The sequence below is a fragment of the Aphis gossypii genome, chromosome 3 (genome assembly GCF_020184175.1).
Source record: "Aphis gossypii isolate Hap1 chromosome 3, ASM2018417v2, whole genome shotgun sequence".
NCBI lineage: Eukaryota > Metazoa > Arthropoda > Insecta > Hemiptera > Aphididae > Aphis > Aphis gossypii.
Window position 1 is genome coordinate 48,587,418 of NC_065532.1, and position 21,352 is coordinate 48,608,769.

The 21,352-nt window shown below is 32.8% G+C and overlaps 1 long non-coding RNA gene across 4 annotated transcripts in view; it reads right to left on the reverse strand.

Annotated features, from left to right (window-relative positions):
- The window catches only part of LOC114122857 (uncharacterized), a 108,133-nt gene extending 87,059 nt beyond the window's left edge, over nucleotides 1–21,074 (reverse strand). For 3 of the 4 annotated variants that reach the window (XR_007604852.1, XR_007604853.1, XR_007604854.1), the window contains exons 1-3: nucleotides 20,434–21,074; nucleotides 11,580–11,698; nucleotides 9,565–9,674 (exon numbers count right to left, since the gene is read on the reverse strand). This is a non-coding gene — a long non-coding RNA (uncharacterized LOC114122857). The remainder of the gene's footprint in view (nucleotides 1–9,564; nucleotides 9,675–11,579; nucleotides 11,699–20,433) is intronic. The other variant, XR_007604851.1, reaches the window with a different exon arrangement.
- Nucleotides 21,075–21,352: the final 278 nt, after the last annotated feature.

The window sequence follows — 21,352 nt, forward strand, 5'->3', positions numbered from 1 at the left end:
ACTTCATAAAAAAATTAAATTCAACACGACTGTTTTGTGAAAAATGTATGAAATTAAGTACTTACACAATTATAGTTTGTTTTGAAAAACAATGATGGGAACAAATAATGACAATAATAATATTATTATTATACTATATTATCCGACAATGCAATGAAGGCTCGTGAAACAGATAATCTAGGACAATGTTTAATCATTTCAATCAAGTGTTGTATAGAAAACCCATAACGACCTAAATCTGAGAAATTCATAGTTAATGATATCTATCAAAAGAAAACACCCCTCTAAACGGTCTCGGAAAAAAATAATACTAAAAATAAATAAAACTTAACCCGACTTATTATTATTATAGTGGAGGAGGGTCTTAGTGGGTTGGCATTCTAACTTTTAACGATCTCTTGAATAATAAATGTTCGTGACCGTTTGATAGGCGCGAATACCACAACGTTTATTATTTTTTTTTTCTATTCAATTCTTCCTACGCTTTTTCCCTCTTAGCTTTTAATAAATTTGCGTGCATACATATTATAAATAGCACGTAAAAATGTAAACGCAGGCTTGGACTACTGGGGTACGATAAAAAAAGAAAAAAAGAAAACGATCGTTAATCGAGATGCGATGGATTGTCCCTATAAAATATTATAATAGTTTTTCTAAGTAAACGAAAATATTCATAAAAATACATTTAAAAATGTATTTTACCGTACGTACGACGTGTTTATGTGCGCTGTAAACGAACCGATACATTATATAACTACTAACTTGGTAGGTACATGACGACTTTGTAACAGTGTTGGAAGCTTATTTTGTTAATGTTAGTGCAGGTGTTATTGGGGCTCGGGTTCCACCTGTGTGTTTACCCACTCGCACGAAATTGGTTAGATGACACCGTGTGTAACGCACACCGGAACAATCGGTGCAGCTGGTGCTTTTTGTTTTCGTATTTTCGTTTTTTTTTTTTTTATAATATTATTACAATAATATAATATGATGTTACGTACGTACATTTCGTGTATAATATGCGGGGCCCTTACAGACCGCGATAAAGAAAACTAGATACCGTAATAACATTATTGTCGCCCACCTACCTACCTATATACTAAATATTATATTATGCAATATCGTGGGTATACGACGTTCGGATAACGGTGTGTTTGAAATAATATCGTACAATATTGTATAGTGTGTTAATATATTAAAAATTATCATATTTATTATTATCGTTATTACTTGCAGATCATTACATACTATTAAAATATATTGTGTGACGTGTATGAATGTACGCCGTGTGGAGTTGATGATAGCGGAAGAAGTCGTCACCGACGTGCATTACAGGGTGAAATGGTAAAAACTAAAAAATTCTCAGTGCTTTTAACTTGAAAATAATATAATATACGAAAATACCATACATTTTTATTATCGTTTTTTATTGTTTCTATTATTATTTTACACGAAAATGGTCTGCTCTACCGTTGTCGAAATGTAGTAGATATGTATAGGACACCAAACATATTTGGGCACCAATGATGAATCGATGTAACGAAATACTTATAATACCCATTTAGGACTATAGAATGTTTGGGTATGCGTGAGTTTCAAGAGCAGAACAATTGTTGGAAAATTTAAAAGATCAAGGGAAAGCGGTATTTATCTTCCATAATCTTTAAAAAAAATCCTGTAATATAGTATGAATACTATAAATCTATCGGTGTGAAGAGATTCGCAAATATATAATATATGCTATTTTTTATTAAGTCAGATAACTTTAAAATGGATGAACGTGTTATACACTTACATTTTAGAGTTCACGAATACATAGAGGACCGTATGCGTTATACGGTTGTATACAGATCATCCTAGAGCATAATATTACGTTTACGTGCACAGCAGGAGAACCATAAATATTATTAGTTTTGACATAATCACCACATTTATCGTACAACAATGAGTATAATATGATAATAATTAAACAACAGTCTTAACAATACTATAATTATACGTAATCAATGCTATAATAACAGAGTCCAATGGATATTACTAATAATACGTCATCTTAATATTTATATTATTATAGAAATTTCAATGAAGAACTAATTTTAAGAATATTTTCATATGACGGAACGGTCGTCGCAAAAGAAATTGTTTTCAACAAGCAGGACCCTTTAAAACGTTGGCGTCACAATGAAAGACGTATTTTGAAACGGCTGTGTACTCAATATTCAATAATCGGTATCTATATAATCTACCTATACCAAAAACAGCTGGGCCTACAACAACCAATCGTCATCCCAAAAACCGTAGTTGTGGAACACCACATCGCACTGGAGTATCGCGTCGTTACGGTTAAAATCAGTAATCGTCGTGCTGATAATCGTTCGCCAAGGAAGTGTCACACGCTCGGCCCATTCAACGATTTTAATACGATTTAATACACACAATTAGTATAATATTGCTATGATAATATTATTTAAAATATATCGACCCGAGATCTCTGCCGCGGGATGTGCACCTTTCTGTTGGCGTATACTATACGCTGCGGCTGTTACGAGTCCGACGACATTGTATTATCCGTTTAAATACGCACAAAGTAAAAACACACGCACACCAAGACCTTTATATAAATGGATAGAAATACGAGTATTGCATAATTATAATGATTCAGCGCGTAAAGGTAATTACGCCACCGTCACCGCAATAGCTCTTCGCCGTTGTAGTATATTATTATTATAACATACGATTTACATTATAATGTACCCGTTCGCCGATATTATTATAACGGGTTGTTTGCGTGGGCCCCGTACGCGATCGCGCGAACTTTACAATACGAACGGTTCGCGTGGGAGATTGAAAATATTTTTAGTTTTGGCTCGGTGCACGCATGCACATGCACATGCACTGCACACGCACGTCATGCAAACCGGGCGGACGGGGAGTACGTACGTACATATTATTATCCGACAACGACGACGACGACGATAATAATATAATATGTATAACTATAATACGCGTTTATATTATATGTATTATATTATAATACCGGTCAGCGACGAGACTATAAATCGTTTATATGTGAGTGGGCGCACGGAAAAGATCTACTCTCGGCAGATTTTCTCGCGTAACTTATACACTGCAACGCTGCAATTGTATTATATTATACGCACGTATTATTATTTTGCCCGTACACGTACATGGCGGGTTAATACTATAATAATAATAATAATAATGTACTCTCACTCGATCGTCCGAATATACATACCTAATATTGTTATCGTGTGCCGTCTGATTTTCCATGTTGACTAGCAAACCGACGGGATATACCGACCAACAAGTCGACGGTCTATCATCGTGCGAACTGCGAACGTTTCAGACTCTATCACGGCAATTCTAGGTAATCTTCTATCGGCACAAACGCACTGGCCGTTCCGCCGTTTCACATCACTACGCGATTGTAACTTACTGCAGTCTGCAGGCATATCTCGCACAGCTGATATATTATTTTTGAAATACGTTTTATTACCAGAAAATAGATTATAACCGCGGTTGTACATTTAAAACCGTGGTTATAATTCTAGTTAGGTCCTTGTTGGTTCAGTTTAATGAGTACTTTCTGATAAAATCGCAATTTTTGTGATTCCACGTATTTCGCTAACATAATTCATATAACAATATACGTATCTAAAATATTTCTACTTAAACAACATAATAATAATATGTATTTCAACTTTATATTTCTCAATATTTTCATCGTGGTTTCGAATTAATCTGTAGTAATACCTCTTAAGTACGGGCTTTTAAACAAAATATACAATATTATTACTAATAATTGATAATTATTTTTCAGAAATCAATTATATATTTTTGTTTCTTCTAAACAATTTATAGCTTTTTGTGTGTTTACGCGGTATTGCAGTTGCAGTGTATCTGGTATTAATAATATTTTTAATAACAATTTTACAAGATATATCAATATTCGCCATCGCTTCGCAATGATATCGAATGTCTTCTCATCTTTGCACGTTTTCGAACCGTTGTTGATATTTTATTATACCTATCTAATGACAATAATATTATATTTTTATCTTGAACCACTTGTGTGAGTGATACGAGTTAGATCGACTTGATCGCCAACCGAACGTTATGTTGACACTGTATACGCTATTGTAACTAACAAATACGGTTAGCAACGTAGTGTGTTATACATAGTATGTATCGTGTATATTATAGGTACACATCCGTGTCCCGAGGTACAGTTGAAAAATCCGTTGTGGCGAACGTGACCAGCGTCCAGATGGTCCTCCATCGTTTCCACCCATTCATACTTCTCAAACATTTCTGTAATCAGTTTCCTTGGAGACGCAGCCCGCGACGTATTGGTCTTTTTCTCACCGCCGTCGTCTTATTTTTTAAAAGCGAACTAATTAAGTACAATATAGAATGAGCATAATATTATTTCCTCGAAGCGACGCGAACGACTATTGTTCGGTCGCGGGTCACGATTCGCCCATAAACAACCGTTTTTAAAAAAGCCAAGTGTGTATGTGTACATACACTCCCACCTGTAGCGTACATTCCGCCACGTTACCGGGAGTGTGCGTAAATTTTTGTCTTTCGAATTACCCGCTTGAAACTTCCTAAAGACATTTACCAAAAATAATAATCCTAAATAACCTATATACAGACGAGACCGGAGTTATTTGTCGAACTGCATTAATCATGCACGTATTATGTTAGTGTGTTTTGCCCGCGATTTCTCCGCGAGTCGTGTCATTTTTCCGTTGATGCGACACACGCTGCGCGCACGCAGTCGTTTATTTATAAGATATATACGTGAATATATAATAATATAATATGTGTTTACCACTGAACGTCGATTTTACGGTCAGTTTAAAGCTCATGAGCCATAGTCGCGGCGCGCGCGTTACGATCGTCGGTCTCCGATACTATACAATAATATATGGAGCTGCCGCAGTTGGCCACGCCTCAAACCAACCACTGCCAATACATTTGATGGCTTTCTTCCCCATCGCCACTGCGTATATATTTTCTCTTATTTCCTTTATGGCAGTTTCCATTGTGCTCCCGAGCATTTAATGCGTTTCATATATATATAATATTATTCTCGATAAAGTTTAATAGATCGTAAAAGCGGCGACTTTGGCATTAGCGATCTGTCGCCCGGCCAAAAAAGAGTTATGACAAGATATTATAATATACAGATGGCGCTTCTTTTTTTTTTCTGGCTATATATTTATTGGTGTACAAGCGCGCAGAGAATTGTAGCGGATTGCTTTCAGCTGCAGCGGTGTCGATACGATATCGTCGAGCGGCGGACCTGAATAATAATAATGATAATAATAACAATACAGGATGACTGCGGGAAAACAATAGCGAAATGAAGCCGATCTGGTTTTCATTGTTTGATTTTTATACTGCTGATCAGTGGAAGAGGTGGTAGAGCACAGCAACAGCAGCAGCACCACTGGCGGTCGTCGTCGGACCGGCTCGCCCGGGCTAGGCCGCATAACCCCGTTACACTCGGTGTAACACCACGACTACGTCGCGCGTCAGTGTACATTGCGCCGAGAACACCAGGCCGCGACAAATTTTCCTATAAAATATTTGTCAACGCCACTGACGACGACGACGAAATACATCGCGAGACTAACGTTGCAGGAGTCTTCGATGAATCTCAAAACAGGTCTTGCGGGTTCGGACGAAAAGCGATTTTTCGCGTAAACGTACATATATTACTAATATTATATACGGTGACACCGTACCGCACTGGAGTATAACACGCGCACTCGTTCCGACCTGCCACCGTCGCAGTTTTGAGTTTTGTACGAATCTGTATATATTATAACGTAATAATAGTATATTATTATATATAATATAGTAAAACGGTGGTTGAATAACGCGGCGGCGGCACTGACTGCCGCTGCGGAACAATTCCGTTTTGTTCTTTTCGAAACACGCCGAGGACGGAGAAACGAACCGTGGCCGGATCTCCGGTCGTTTGAACACGGTGGCATCGTCATCGTCGCCGCCATCGGGTTTCCAACACGGCCAGGGTCACCGGCGTGACCTTGCTACGCGCGCAGCCAACTCCCACGCGCTCTTTCACGTCGTTTTGTTTCTCTCATTATATTATAATATTGCAGCGTATATACCTATATAATATTATATATATATAAGTATAATACTGAGCTGTTTGTATACCGCGTGGTGCGTATAACAATATATATTTAAGTATTATATTTTATTTCCTCGGCAGCAGCAGCCGCCGTCATAGTTTTTCCCTTCTCGATCGAAAAACGCGGCTAATGACTTTTCTAAACGACAGATTTACATTTTTTCTTTTCTTCCTCGCGGCATCTTCATATTATACCGTCGTCGTCGTATCGCGTCATAGTCTTTCCCGGCTGGTGGCGGCGAATTTGTCACCGTTCGAGTGGAAACGACGATTGCGCAGGAGATAGCCACGGCAGGTCGTCGTCGTCGCCGCTCCGCCGAGTGCGAACGCCGAACGAGATAGTTGGTCATCGAAAAATGCACGTATACCTATATATAATATGTTACGTCCTCGTCCGCCGACCGCTCAACGAGGCAACGACCTTCGACGACAAACTGCAACGCTAGTCTTCCCCGCGCGTCCACCAGACGAACGAAACGCGAGATGTCGTTTGGTTTTGGGTTACCACATCGACCGTGGTCATGTTTCCGGTAAGCACATATGACGTTGGTAAATCTACGTATAGTAACGGTGTTCAGCTGGATGATGTTGAGTCAGTCGATCATAAAGTTCAATTCCATACGTTTGGTCTACTTGTCGTTTTATACGATGTAAGTACCGACGGAACAGATTTTTCTTTTAATCTTTCAGTATGGTTTAATTGGCTCAACGACACACGCACATATACGATTGCGCGCACACGCCACTCGAAACAATAGTCCGTTTAACTTTAACGGCGTGTACAGTGCTCAAGACGCGCATCTGTCCGTCTCCTTCTCTCTTTTCCTCTGTAAATTATATATGTACGTATTTTTATTATTTTCTCTCTCGTTTGGATTGAGATGGTCTACACGCACATACACAAAACACCTCCACATCCTTCTAGCCCCACCATGGTAACGACTACGATTAGGACTACAACGGCCACTACAACGACAACAACGACTACGTAGTCCGACAACACAAAGCCCGTCACGCGTGACCCGTGCGCACTTGGGCCAGATAGCTGCTCTTTGTCTCTCCGGCCGGTTACAAATAATACGGCTGCGAAGACGACTTGTATAGGAAGGTACCTGCGTATTATACCGTGTATACGGGAAGTGAAGAGAAGTCGCGGACAATGACGATAATAAAATTATTATCAACGGATAATAAGAATTTTTCATAAACAGCTTTCTGCGCCAAACGCAATAATACGCATATTGTAGTGGTAGCACTGTTTATGTACACATTATTATATACCTAGCTGATAATTAACTAAGCATATTCACCCTTTTTTCTTAAATATTGTAGTTGTTCAAACAATGATAATATTTATAACTAAAGACCATATTATTTTCAAAGTCACACTAGATATAAACTTTTGTTTTTTTTTCAAATCAGTACCTCCTTTATATACTGTAAATTAATTTTCTGATTCTATTTTTTTTGTTCAAAATCTTGATGTTTTAAATGCAAAATTTGAATTCGTAGTTTTTAAATTATTCGACTTAGTGTTTGGAATAAACTGGATAACACATACGCACAGTTTACCCACTGATCTTTCGTTCGTCCACCGGAGAGAAGAGCAAATATGCATCTATACATAGATTATCATCGTATGACGTACATTATATCATAACATATAACCATAGGAAACTAGCGTTTATAATATATAACGGCCGTGTACGGTACCTATAATAATGTGTAACTGGCTTACAGAGGATTACAACTATATACCTATATCATTATTTATCATATCGACCGAATGAATAAAATATTGTTCGAGTCGCATTGTTCGCAGTGAAAAACTCGCGGTCTTTTCATGTAGGTATAGATAATAATAATAATATGTGTGCGTATATATATTTATAAAAATATATACATGTAGGTACCATGTGCTCGTCATTGTACCTATATAGTCGTCTCCAAAAGTCACATGCTTCATTATTCATTGGCGAGTTTGTATAGCTGTGCCGTATATATAGTGGGTGGACAGCGCGGGCGTGCATAGTGTTTTAGGATAATATAGTATTTTATTATTATTATTACTATTATTTTTTATACATTTATATTTACCAGTGGTTCTCAGTGGCACAATAGCGTCTATTCATATACATGTAGGAGTGTTTGACCCCGGCGATGGTAATTATTAATTGCTCGTTATGCGCCACATTTGAATATGAATGCGCCGTGTAAACGTAGAGCTCGTGACCGTATACAATGCAAAGAGAGAAATGTGGAGCGATGTACACGAGGAGTATCATACAGTTACTGTACGTATAATATGTTTGTATAAAAAGAAATATTTCGGAGACCATTATGGTGTACGCGTAGAGAATTTGTGTGTATATAATATATATGTACGTATAATGCGTGTATGTATGTGTCAGGCGAACTGTTTTTTAATAGATAAAGTCATCTCGTTGGAATATTCTTTAGCTGTCTCCATCACTCTACTTTCCCCCTAGTCTACATTACCAACATAAACGTCTTACTGTAATATTAAACTAAATGTATACTTCATAGTTTGGGGTAAAGTATGTTTATAGTAATTATTGTTAGTGAAAATATTCCAAGCAAAACACATTAAGACCTCAAATATCCATAATATAGGTAACATTCGTTTTTCGTATTTTATTATTATTACCAGCTGTATGCATAATATAATGTTATTCAAATATATTCTATTTCGATAAACTTATTCGCGTATCATATGATAAATGTTAGTTATAATCAATTGATGACATTTGTTAAAAAAAAAAATAAAGAATTTCTTAGATTTTAATATATACCTACTAAGTATGTATGAAGTATGTAATAAGTATTAAGTACTCGAAAGTTATTTTAACTTAGTGTATTTTTTTTTAATCTAGATATGCGTTGTAAACAGCATAGGATTACATTAAAAAAAAAAATAATAATAAATAATAATGTTTATTTTGTTAGTAATTATCATAAAAACTAAAAATATTCTCATAATAGATAATACGCGCATAAATTGTACAACTCTTGAGTTATTGTTCCACAAGGAAAAATACAGAAATGACTAAATTACGTGTCATGATTGACTGGTAAAACTGGTTCTGTAACGCTTACATGGACACTATAATATGGATTCAGTATTGTCAACGTCAGTATTCTTACATACGATACTAGGTCTAAATAAATATTAAAATCGGATTCGATCATACATTATATCCTATCGGTTTACATACTTCTGAGTAGATATTTTATACTATGCATTTGACTAGGTGTGTTTTAGAGATTTATGATAGACTGCAGTTCATCGGACTGATGGATTTGTTCGGTATAAAATAGTTAAAATGAAATAGCATATTTATATAGCTACTTACGTCAAACAGCCTCTTGTCTGCATCCGTATTGAGGAATTGGTATAATGTTCGACAACAGTGTGGTATTTGAAACGTTCATTGGCAATGAAAAAAAGAACGTAATTTTTGGTCTGAAAAAAAAACACACACACCTTCATTAAATGTTCTTATACCGTCAACGGAAGTAGCGTCAACACGTCGTAACTATTGTGCATAAAATCTGGCAGGTCTTGAAACTGGATATAATATTATAAAGCTTATATAATGTATACTCGTATATAATATAAATGTGTGCGTATATATATGTACATTTACGATTTATCCCGTAAAAGAGGAACCCACACACACCAACATGCCACAAACATTGTGTCATTTTGAACCCTTTTGAATTTTTCTGCCCACTGATGCGGTTTTATAACATTTTATGATGCATCGTAATTCTTTTCTTAGACTTTAATGAAGGGATAATTATACATATTAAGGACAAGTTATATGCATATTTTGAAAATTATTGCACGTACAAACGTACCGCACTGAAAATGTTTTGCTTATATATATATAATATTGGTATTATATGTATAATATGAAATTGAATTATTAAATAAATTAAACTATATAATTTATATTTTTTTAAATTATTTCTATGTACCTACGTTACTACAATTATAAATTATAATATTACTAAAAGCAAAAATGTTATTTTACAGACATAAAAAAATATATAAAGTATGTAATACACATATGTGCGATTTCCAATTACTACTATGTAAACACGTAGGTTAATGAAAAATCGTAGCAAACATATTATCCGGTTTAAATATTAAAAATTCCCTAAGTTTGGTTTACTGCGTTCATTACCTACAGATGCATGCGCACGCATACATCACACACACACACACACATAATATTATAGGTATTGTAATAGTGTTTGAAGTCGTTTATATTTTGTACCCAACCACGCAGACACGATGCGCCGCGAAATTATTGCCGTCAATAATCGACGAGTGGGCTATTCGTGGCGTTATGATGGATTACTTAAATAGACGTCGATCGTTTGTCGTATAGAAAAAGGAGAGAAAACAATAAATTATTTATTCACGAGATACACACGCGCACGTGCGATTGCGCACGCATAAATATAATGTATAGATCTTCGTCTGTGTATATTATAATAACCGTACGGAAGAATATTATGAACTCGAGATGAACGTCATCATCATCGCTATCGCCAGACGTACCGCTTGCGCGTAATATTATTGTACATAATATACTTAAATTATATTTGAAAAAAACTAAACGGCAGACGCAATCGATCGTCGCTTATTAATAACGTCTCGAAACGACTTTCGTCGATAGCTTGCCAGAGATAAATAATTAATATGTTTACAGGTACCCATACAAATTCGAACCCGACTGAGACTAATGGCAACAACGACGACGACGATGATGATAATAACAATAATAATTATAATGGTGCGCACGCGCAAGCGTCACCTCGGCGCACATAAAAATAATAATGAAACATTTTATTAAGCGACGAGAATATATTTTTATGCAAGTTGGAGTTTTGTCCGATTATAATACATAGCACATGATGGGACAACCGTTCGATTATAGTCGTACACCGTCGTAATAGGGGTAGGGTACATGTAAAACGAGAGGCCGCCGACAAAGAATTAAACGCTGCTGACGTTTGGCATTGACTTAGCCGTCTGCCGTTGTACTCGTTGTAGAACGGATTCGAAGTCGGTGGAATGGCGGTCGGTACGAGTGGCTCGCGGCTTGCGTTCGTGTCGTGTTAGAAGTTGAAATGGACGGGACTCAAAGACCACTGCTACAAGTAAACATGGCCAGGATACCTGGATGGTCTTTGATTACTATCGCATTATAGGTACCGATTGTGTTTTTCGCGTCGACAACTCACGTTAATTTATAAAAATAGAAAACAATAGTACTATTACTTTTCCTACTACTACTACTAAAACAACAAAAACTACTACTACTATTACAACTATAATCATATAATAAAAACCCACCTGAAAGAAGGTTAGTCGTATAATAGTTCCAAATATTATAATATTTTGCATTTCGACTGTGCATGTGTCTGCACTGTACCTGGTAGTACAACGAGTACATGTGATATGATTGAAAATAACTGCAAAACAATATAATTTGACATATTATTGTACTACATGTAAAAATGTAATAGGATATTTAAAATATAATTAATACTTTGATGACCTAAACAATATTTTTCAAAATTATCAGTTAACGAATATTAAGTTTGATTATTTTAAACATGGCATAAATTTAACATTATTAATAATACCTATATAGGAACATGTGTGTACCATATAATATACATATATTAATAATTACATATTTTGAGTCATGGATGATCAATAAAAGTCATAAACATATAGACTTATTAGCATCTGGATTCTCGAACATTTTGTATCATTAATACAATGTTTAAAAAAATGAAGTTTATTGAACTCAGAACGGGCTGTAAATTTATCGTAAAGGAGCCTAACAAAAATACTTAAAATATTTTTAACTTCATAAGTGTATTATTACTTATTTATAAACGTGTTATACGAAAAAATAATTTAAAATTTAAAAAAACATCATGTTTGGTTCATAATATTATGCATCGAAAAATACAAATGTTTATAGCCTTATTAACATAACTAACATAACTTAAACACATAGAGTTTAATTGATACAATAAATATACACGAAATAATTAGCCTGAATGCTGTATTAATGTATGCCAAAGTAATGTATTTAGAGAAGGGAGTTCTTAAATCAAAAATTCATAATATTTTATGTGGGTAGTCAATAATACTTTTTCAACTAAAATAAATTGATGATTTAATGTTGATTATATTCCAATATTTTTATTTTTTTATTAAGACTATTGCAAAAATCTCAATGTCACAAGTCCTATTATTATTATTTTTGTTTAAAGCTTAGTATATACCTATATTTTTTTTATATAACTTATAGAAAAATCACAATGAATTAAGTCTTTCTCTTGTCCAGTGGATGATATTATTATTATATACACGCATAATAATATTATAGACATGTCAGGCGCCACGTTAATGACATATGACCATATTAAGTATTTTTTCACATCATCTTCGTTTCAATGATCAGCCATTGTCAAGTGGTTTCTAGCGGTAATTATCGTTTGAGTCACACGGCCGTGTTCATCGGGCCGACTGGGAGAGATGGCGTCACTTAGACGATAAATATTATAACAAGTCCAATGGTTACGTCGGCTGTCTATTCGCATGCGATATTCAACCACTCACAGGAAACACGAGAATCGAAAACCGAGTACATGCCAATCTCAGTGGTATATACAAGTAATGATCTAATGAAACCTAATGAATCCACAGTATCGGGTTACCGGTGATTTGAATGTAATTCGAATGGAAATAAAGAAGGAGAAATATTTTTAGAAAAAAATCAATCTGCATCGACAAAGCGTGCATGCAGATACAAAAACGCACACGGCATAGACGTATTACAGAGTACCGTCGTTGGCTAGCTATATAGTCTACTGCTATCGTTCTAACTAGTCGGTGGTTATATTGCATTAGAGAAAGAGAGAAACTGAATCTAACAGACACTTTGTACGTTCATAAATATTGCACACGGAAAACGATTGCTCTTCGCGAGTCCTCGTAAATAAAACCAGTTCGGATCCTTTGTGACGGCTAACCATAAAAAAAAAAAAATAAGAAAAAATAATAATAATAAATAACATCGACCGTGAGCAATAAAGAGGAAAAAATAGTAACGATTTTCTCTTGATCTTCAATAGACGACAGCGCTGCTGAAAGCTATGCGCCGACAACGTTTTAATTGTAATAATAGGTACATGGTGCGATAAAGACTTTTTATTGCATTAAAAACATGTCGAGTAGTCGAACAAAAACCCGAGGTGAAGTACTGAAGTGTTTGAACAATTATAATGAGTAACAATAAAGATTAGAAATGAGCGAGTAAAATATAACGTCATTACATGTATATTGTATAGTGTATACAAATATCTACATAATGTTTTTGAGAAAGGGTTTTCATATTGCAGTTATTAAAAACGCAGTTTATACTATACATTTTTGGAAATTTATTTTAACATAAGCGTATAATATTTAAAGTGTAGTTTGAGAAATTTGATTCATTAAATTCGTGTTATACCAAGTATGAATTTCTAGACTATCGAATAATATAAATAATATTAGGTATTTGTTGGAAATCACTAACGCATTTATTGTTTACTATTGATAAAAATCATACATATATTTGAATTGATATATCCATGACGTAAACTCATTCTAAATTCCTTGTGGCCAAATTTTATATTAGAAAATAATATACAGTGATCATTGTACGGCTATAGTAAAATATTATGTCTTTTAAGAGATCAGACGTCATCGTACGTTTTTTGTTTTGATGTTTATTATAATGAGAACGCAGACAATCGTTGGTGAGGTCATTTCAATAGAAACCATCCGAAGAAAATAACCATCAGCCTCGACGAATCGGCATATTATATTATACTCGCAACAGTCAACGCTAGCCATTAAATTACGGAGAATTTATTTCGATCCCCTTTGCTGCTATATCAATATACTCGTGCATATATTTTTATTTTTTGAATAATTCAACGTTTTATAATTTATTTGTCCAGATGAAGGGGTGTTGGTAAGCATATAAGGGTCATCGTTGGTTAGTTCCCACAGGATTTTTAGCTAAACATTATTTGTCATCGATTGGAGGTTAGAAAATACAATAGTTATAAAATGTTTAGAGAAAAAAGAAACTGAAAGAAATTGCATAAAAGTAAAAAAAAAATATATGTATATATGTTTAGGTATATATGACGTATTTTATTTATAAACACGACCGGCGTGCCGCTGGACCGGAGAACTTCGGGCTCGCATCGTTGGCTTAAGTTTAAAAATAAATTTTAACTGTAATATTAAATATCAGTGGTTCAGCAATATTGCGGGGCAGCTGTAAATTATAAATAATCATTTCCTCTTGTGTATTTTCCTTGGCTAGGTATATCGGCAAATATCGGCTGTGTCTGTGCACTGGGGCGGTGAGCAATTTTAAATTTAGCCTTAAAGTGTTAAATGATCACCTTGTTCAGTGTTTTATGGATTAAATTACCATCAAGAAAATGTTTATCGGCACCCAATTGGAGTTCAATAAACAAAATTAATTTCTAGAGGTTTAAAAATTATAATACGTTAGTATTGCCTAATAATTTATTATATTGACTATTCTCTTAATATTGGACATCATATTATAACATGATAAGTAGAACCTACTATTATTATTATTATTATTATTATTTTGTTTCAGAGTAATTTAAATTAATAATAAATTTTAGTTTATAGTATAGGCGTATAGAACAAATGGTTTTCAATTGTTACAATGGATTTTAAATTATATCCTTTTATAATTAAATGTATCAAAATAATAATAATACAATGTTTTACTAACATAGATTTAAAACAGTTAATAAAATAAACTGTGGATAACTTAAAAATAAATGTTTTAATATAATATTGTTTAAGTATAGTTTTACTGTTTTTACAAAAAATTAAGCCATAAACTTTCTTTAATGCATTAAAAAAAAATAATAATAAATACATTGAAGTTGTTTATAGTTATCATGTGAATAACAACAACAAAAATATATATTTATTTTCATATTAAATATTAAAGATGGATTTGTAAGGAAAATTATACGATAAAATGTTTAGTCGCAACTCTAAATTACTATTATCTAAATTTACTAAAGAAGAATTTTTGAAGTGAATCCTGTATTTTTTCCTTTATTACATAGTATTATGTTATATCTGTAACAAGATTATTTAAGTTCGTGTATTTTTTGGTATGTTACGTGTTCAATTGAAAAGACTGGATGATTATAAAAGGTCGTGATATTGTTGAAACAAAAGCGATGGTACAAAAATGATAGGGTAAGGAAAACGAATTTACTAGCGCTAAAAGGTCGAATGACGTTGCTAAAAGCTTTTAACAAAGATGTATACACAAACTAAATTACATTTTCTTCTGGCCTGTTTACTCCCTTAAAATGTCACCATCGGAAAAATTGTTGTATGGTTTAATTTCCAGTACTTGAATAATGTCATTACGCATTGTAATTTAAAACTGTTGGAACAACTAGTTAAAATTTACTGTCAGTAAGTGTTCACTTACAGCCTAATCACAAACTAAACTATTTTAATTTCATACAAAAAAAAATACCAACAGAATGCTCCCGGGAATGTATAAACAGAAACACGATTGTAACTGGCTTTACAATTTACATGCATGTAAATTATCAATAGTATTCTATCCACGAATCGGACCTTTCAGCGATATATCGTATGCATATCCAGTAGCTACCGAATCGGTCCCTTCTTTCTTCTGAGAATTTATTCAAATTACTTGTCGTATATCAAAGGTCCACATCGACGTTTTATCGTAATGGTCTAAAGGGAAACGTCAAAAATAACTTTAGCTTTTATTTGAATTCAACGTGATTTATGATGGATAGTCTTGAAAACATACGGGAACAAATATATTTTCCACTAGAATGGAAACATTGATTATTATAATATGAATCATACGGACAGTATAAGTTTTAAGAGCCTATTACAAGGGTACTATTTGTTCATAATAATATATGTTTTATTTATATTGAACTCAAGAACTCAAAGTAAGTACATAAAATAAATAATTTTATCAACATTTTTAAATGTTCATAATATAATGTTTAATAAATACAATTTTGTCCACAATAGGTATAATTTATAAATATGACGTTTCATAATATTTATTTATAAGAAGATGAATGCTAAAATTTGTTGTTCGTTAAATCAGATAATAATGATAATGAATATAATATTCAGATAAATACATTTTATGCAAAACGCATTATATTTATTAGTGTCGAAATATTCTAATGATTAGTGGTCACTCGTCAATGTAACTAGTCCCACGCCTTAAAATGCGCCCACGTACATATTAATAATATACCTATATACTTATACATTAACTTTATAATAAAATAAAAAAAATATATTATATTTAAATATTATGCCTAAATAATATAGAAAAATGATAACCATCAACACATAATTATTGTTATATCTGATAATAACTATTATACTCCAGGCATTACAAGTTAATTTTGTATTCCAGACGATCTCAAGATAGAGTTAAATAATTTCGTCAAACTAATTTATCATCTACAATAGGTATAATATACTATTGAGACTTAAAACGTTTTAGGAATCATTTACCCTCATTTATTATAAAATAAAACATGGAAGAATCTTCGAGATTTTAGTACAAGTACTTACTCCGTAATTGAATTATTACTACTCTCCAATTATATTCTTTATCAACAATTGAATTGATAAATAAAGAATATCCTTATAGAATAAAATAATACAAAATATTATAAGCATAAGGGAGCACAAAAAACAAAATAAAAACAATCAAGAATTGATTTAAATGTCATCAACGAGACTCATAAGTCACAATACACTATATATACAATAAAATTTGAATACCTGTAACAGTTGCATTATAATTTTATTTCAGTTTGGTGATAAATGTATATCACCCGAACGTTAGGAATGTAAGGAAGATAATAATTTAAACAGGCCGGGAGGTCCAGGTTATAATAACAATTAGTAATAAGCGATGTCCGTGACCCCAGTAACTTCCAGTAGAACAAATTAAAACATAGTATGTGATGTGCCATTAGCGTGTACAGTGTAGCGCATAGGTTCTATTGTTTTTATGACTTAACAACCCAACGTAGAATGGTGGGGAATGCCTTTGCCCGTTAGGAAGACATTAATCCTATGCGTCACAGAGCCAAAAGTAAACAAATAACAATATTTGGTAAAATGTAAGATATTTTCAAGGAATGATCTAAATTCTGAATATTTTAAAGTAAGCGTTTAAGAAGAAAAAGATGAGTGTAAATGATCGTAAACGTAAATGCACACATAAACCCAGTAGAGTGGCCCTCTCACGCACATGTGAGATGATCAATGTAAATGTTTAAAAAACGTATTCATGAATAATGGTCGTGTAAACTTTAAACGAGTAATGAAAAATACATTTACATGGGTATTGATAGTTTAACGGAAGCGTTTGTTGATACTAGATAAACAATACAAAAAAGAACGGTGCAAAAAATAATAATTACAAATTGTTTTTGTGATGAAAAAAATAGTGTTTGATATTTTTTTTCTAAAGCTTCAGTAATGTAAATATTTAAACTGAACTGGCTATTATGCAGCGTGGACAATGTTGGATCATTAGATATACATACACTTATTCTAAACATTTGTAATTTAACATTTAATAATAAGATGTAATATTTCATATTATTATATGAATTCGTAAAAAACGAATAGTAAGGTAAATAATAAGGTTAAACTTTATTCTTAGAAAATATTAGATAGTATTAACACGACCTATATATAAAAACAGATATACCGATTTTATTTAATAATTTTACATACCTATTTTGCTATTACGCATTTAAAACATATATTTCTTTCAATTTTAAAATTATTTATTTTTTTTAACCCTTGCTCAATTCCAATTCCACTTATTATCTGATCAAGTAAAAAAAAAAAAAATCAATATTCTACAGTAAGTAATAAACCAGTGTTATAAAAATAAACCCTGCATGCATGTTTTTAATTTTCAGGGACGTAGTTTCAAAAAACAATCTATATGTATGTATACCATACATATGTGCACACATCCTCCCTAAAAACGCTTATTCAGTCGAAACCCTTCTAAATCGGACAGCTGCCATGGGAAAATCTCTCCCCATCGCGTGTTATTAAAAAGTGGAATAGTACGTCATATTTTGTATTATATTATTATTTCATTGTATACATACACATTTTTATTTTTTATGTTCGTAATATATGAAAACACAATTTCGATATGAAATAGAGATAAAAACAATGTGCATGTTATTTTTTAATATACAATATTTTTTTTAAACAAATGTACCTTAATGCATTTAATAACGAACAATAGCTGTTAATGAATTACACGTAACTAGTAAAAAAAATTAAGAATATACTGTAACGGTAGGGTTCTCGTAAATCGAGTTTCGTGTATTTTATAGTAAAACGAGAACCGATTGATAATATTTAATAACAATAGAAAAAACATCATAATATTTTGTACATTAACAGTATTTAATTTTTACACGAGTTATATGGGTAATAATAAGACTTTAAATAAGGTACCCTTGAATTTTATGATAATCTATAGTGTAATGGTCGGAGAAAAAGAAAGGAAAAAGTTTGTTTAACAAAAAACATATTTCATTTTAATATAGAACATAAATACATAAATTTAGGTAAACCATAAATGGTATTATTGATTTAAAAATTATATTCAATCAATTAATATTACTATCAGTAGGTACTAATTTTATTAAAAATTGACGTGTACAGCATAAAATATAATGTTAGCTACATTTATTTTGTAATGGTCATTGATTAAATGTCATTGAAATACAAATAAATACAACTATTTATTTACTGCTGTTTGTTAAAAAATAATTTAGTATTTCTACCTATTCAATCAAATAAACAAATATATAAATAAGAACTAGATAAGCACAAATATTAATATGTTTAACATAAGAACTATATTTTTAGTATACTATTTGATAAATAAATATAATTTTAAACTCTTTGGTATATTGTTATACTAAAATTGTTGTTCTGAATCTAAATTGCTATTTTAATATTTAAATTACAGGTATAATGAAATGTAACTTTATAAAGATAATTCACGAATATTTTGTTTAATTAAAATCTATGATAATATACCTAATATATTAATGTCTGTCGATTGTCACATGTTTAATTTTTTTTCGATTAATATACGAGTTAATTTTATTGTCACATATGTTTAAAAACGCATTTGCCACAGTACATCCCTCCTTTTAATGAACTATATATACCGACAACGTATGCACGCAGTTAAAAAATATAATGATAATAATAAAACAATATCAAATATATATATTATTATGTAAAATTATGTATTGCATAAAGCACATTTTTTATAGGGTACGTATAATAATATTTTGAACATAAAGATTTTGAATAAAAATATTTAAAAAAAAAATGTTATTATCTGGATAATATATTGAAATTAATAGTCCAATTTAAAATAAGTTGACCAAATAAAAAGTTTCAAAATGTAAAGAAATATGTTTATTAATTTTTTTTAAGGTAAATCGGTCATTAAAAATAAGTATATAGCTAGCTCACAATCAAAAAAGTTGGCTCGAAAACAATTTGGGTTAAAGATATTCCGTGTTGGCGATGTCGAGAAAATCGCAACAATTTGAAATACGTGTAATTTAAGTTTTTTTTTATGTTTTGAATGCAATGAGCCACGTAGATTTGCAAATAAAGAAAAAATTAAAGATTGCAATATTTGTATGATTTATATTTTTTTGTTAATCAAAATAATGCGCTATAGTTGCATATTATTTTACGAAAAAATATGCAATATTTTAAAGTAATGTAAAATTGTATGCAATGAGTCTTTAATTTTATTTAAATCTACGTAAGTAGGTACATTCAACATATTTTTAAATTTTGGTTTACACTTGACATATTATTATTCCTATACTTAAATGATTTACTTGAAAATTAAAAACATAACATTAGGTTTATTTTTTATACTTAAAGAGAACAACTCGAAAAAAATATATTTCTAAAATAAACATTATTCTAAAATAATTTTGACTTATCATAAATATATTATACAAAATAATCACATAAGCGTACTCACCAATTTCGTCGGTGTACCGTCATCGATAATGTATAGACTGTTTGTAGCCGGGCAATGAGCTTCAGTTGTCGAAAATAATGCGACCGTTTTTTTTTTTAAAGTTAATAATTGCAAAGGGTTTTTACAAAACAAAAAAAAAAAAAAACCAAACACAAAATTATATGGAACTATGATATCGGCGCGAGAATAATGATGAATTAAGTTACGAAAAGAATATTATAACAATAAAAATAAAAAAATAAAATAAACGCAAAAATGATATTTATATGATACTGCTAATTAGTGTGATAATACAGTTGAGAATCGTAAACGGCGACGAAATACAATATAGTATTCGAAAAAATATTATTGTAACGGAAAAAGAAAATATTATGAGTGTGTTTTAATAGTGGTGGTGAATATGAGAGAACTCGAGGCGAGAACGTTAGTTGTTGTTAGAAGCAGTCGTACGAATGACGGTCGACGGACCGGCGAGCGTTCGCGTCTGGCCGCGGTACCGTTCCGCTCGACCGTAGCGCGCGCGGTGCGATACCTGCGCGCGCGCCCGCGCCGGCGTGCGAGCCGTAGCCGGTTTTCGACGAAGCGCTCCGAGCGGGGCCCGCTCCGACGACGACGACGTCGCCGCCGCTACAGCGCCGCGAGCCCGAGTGCGTGACACGACGGCAGGGGAGAGCCGACCGGCCGGCCGGTCGGTCGGTTCCAGTGCGCCGCGCTCGCGGTCGGCAACCGTCGGTGCCGGTCGGCCCACCGCCGTCGTCGCCACGTACCGGGCACACATCAATACACACCCGCGGCCACGTGCGACCACACCCTTCGCGCCCGCAACCCTTTTTTATAATAATAGTATTATATTATAATATTGTTTTCTGTCTTATTTCTATCCTCTAGCCACCGTTTCACCTCTCACCAATCTAATAAG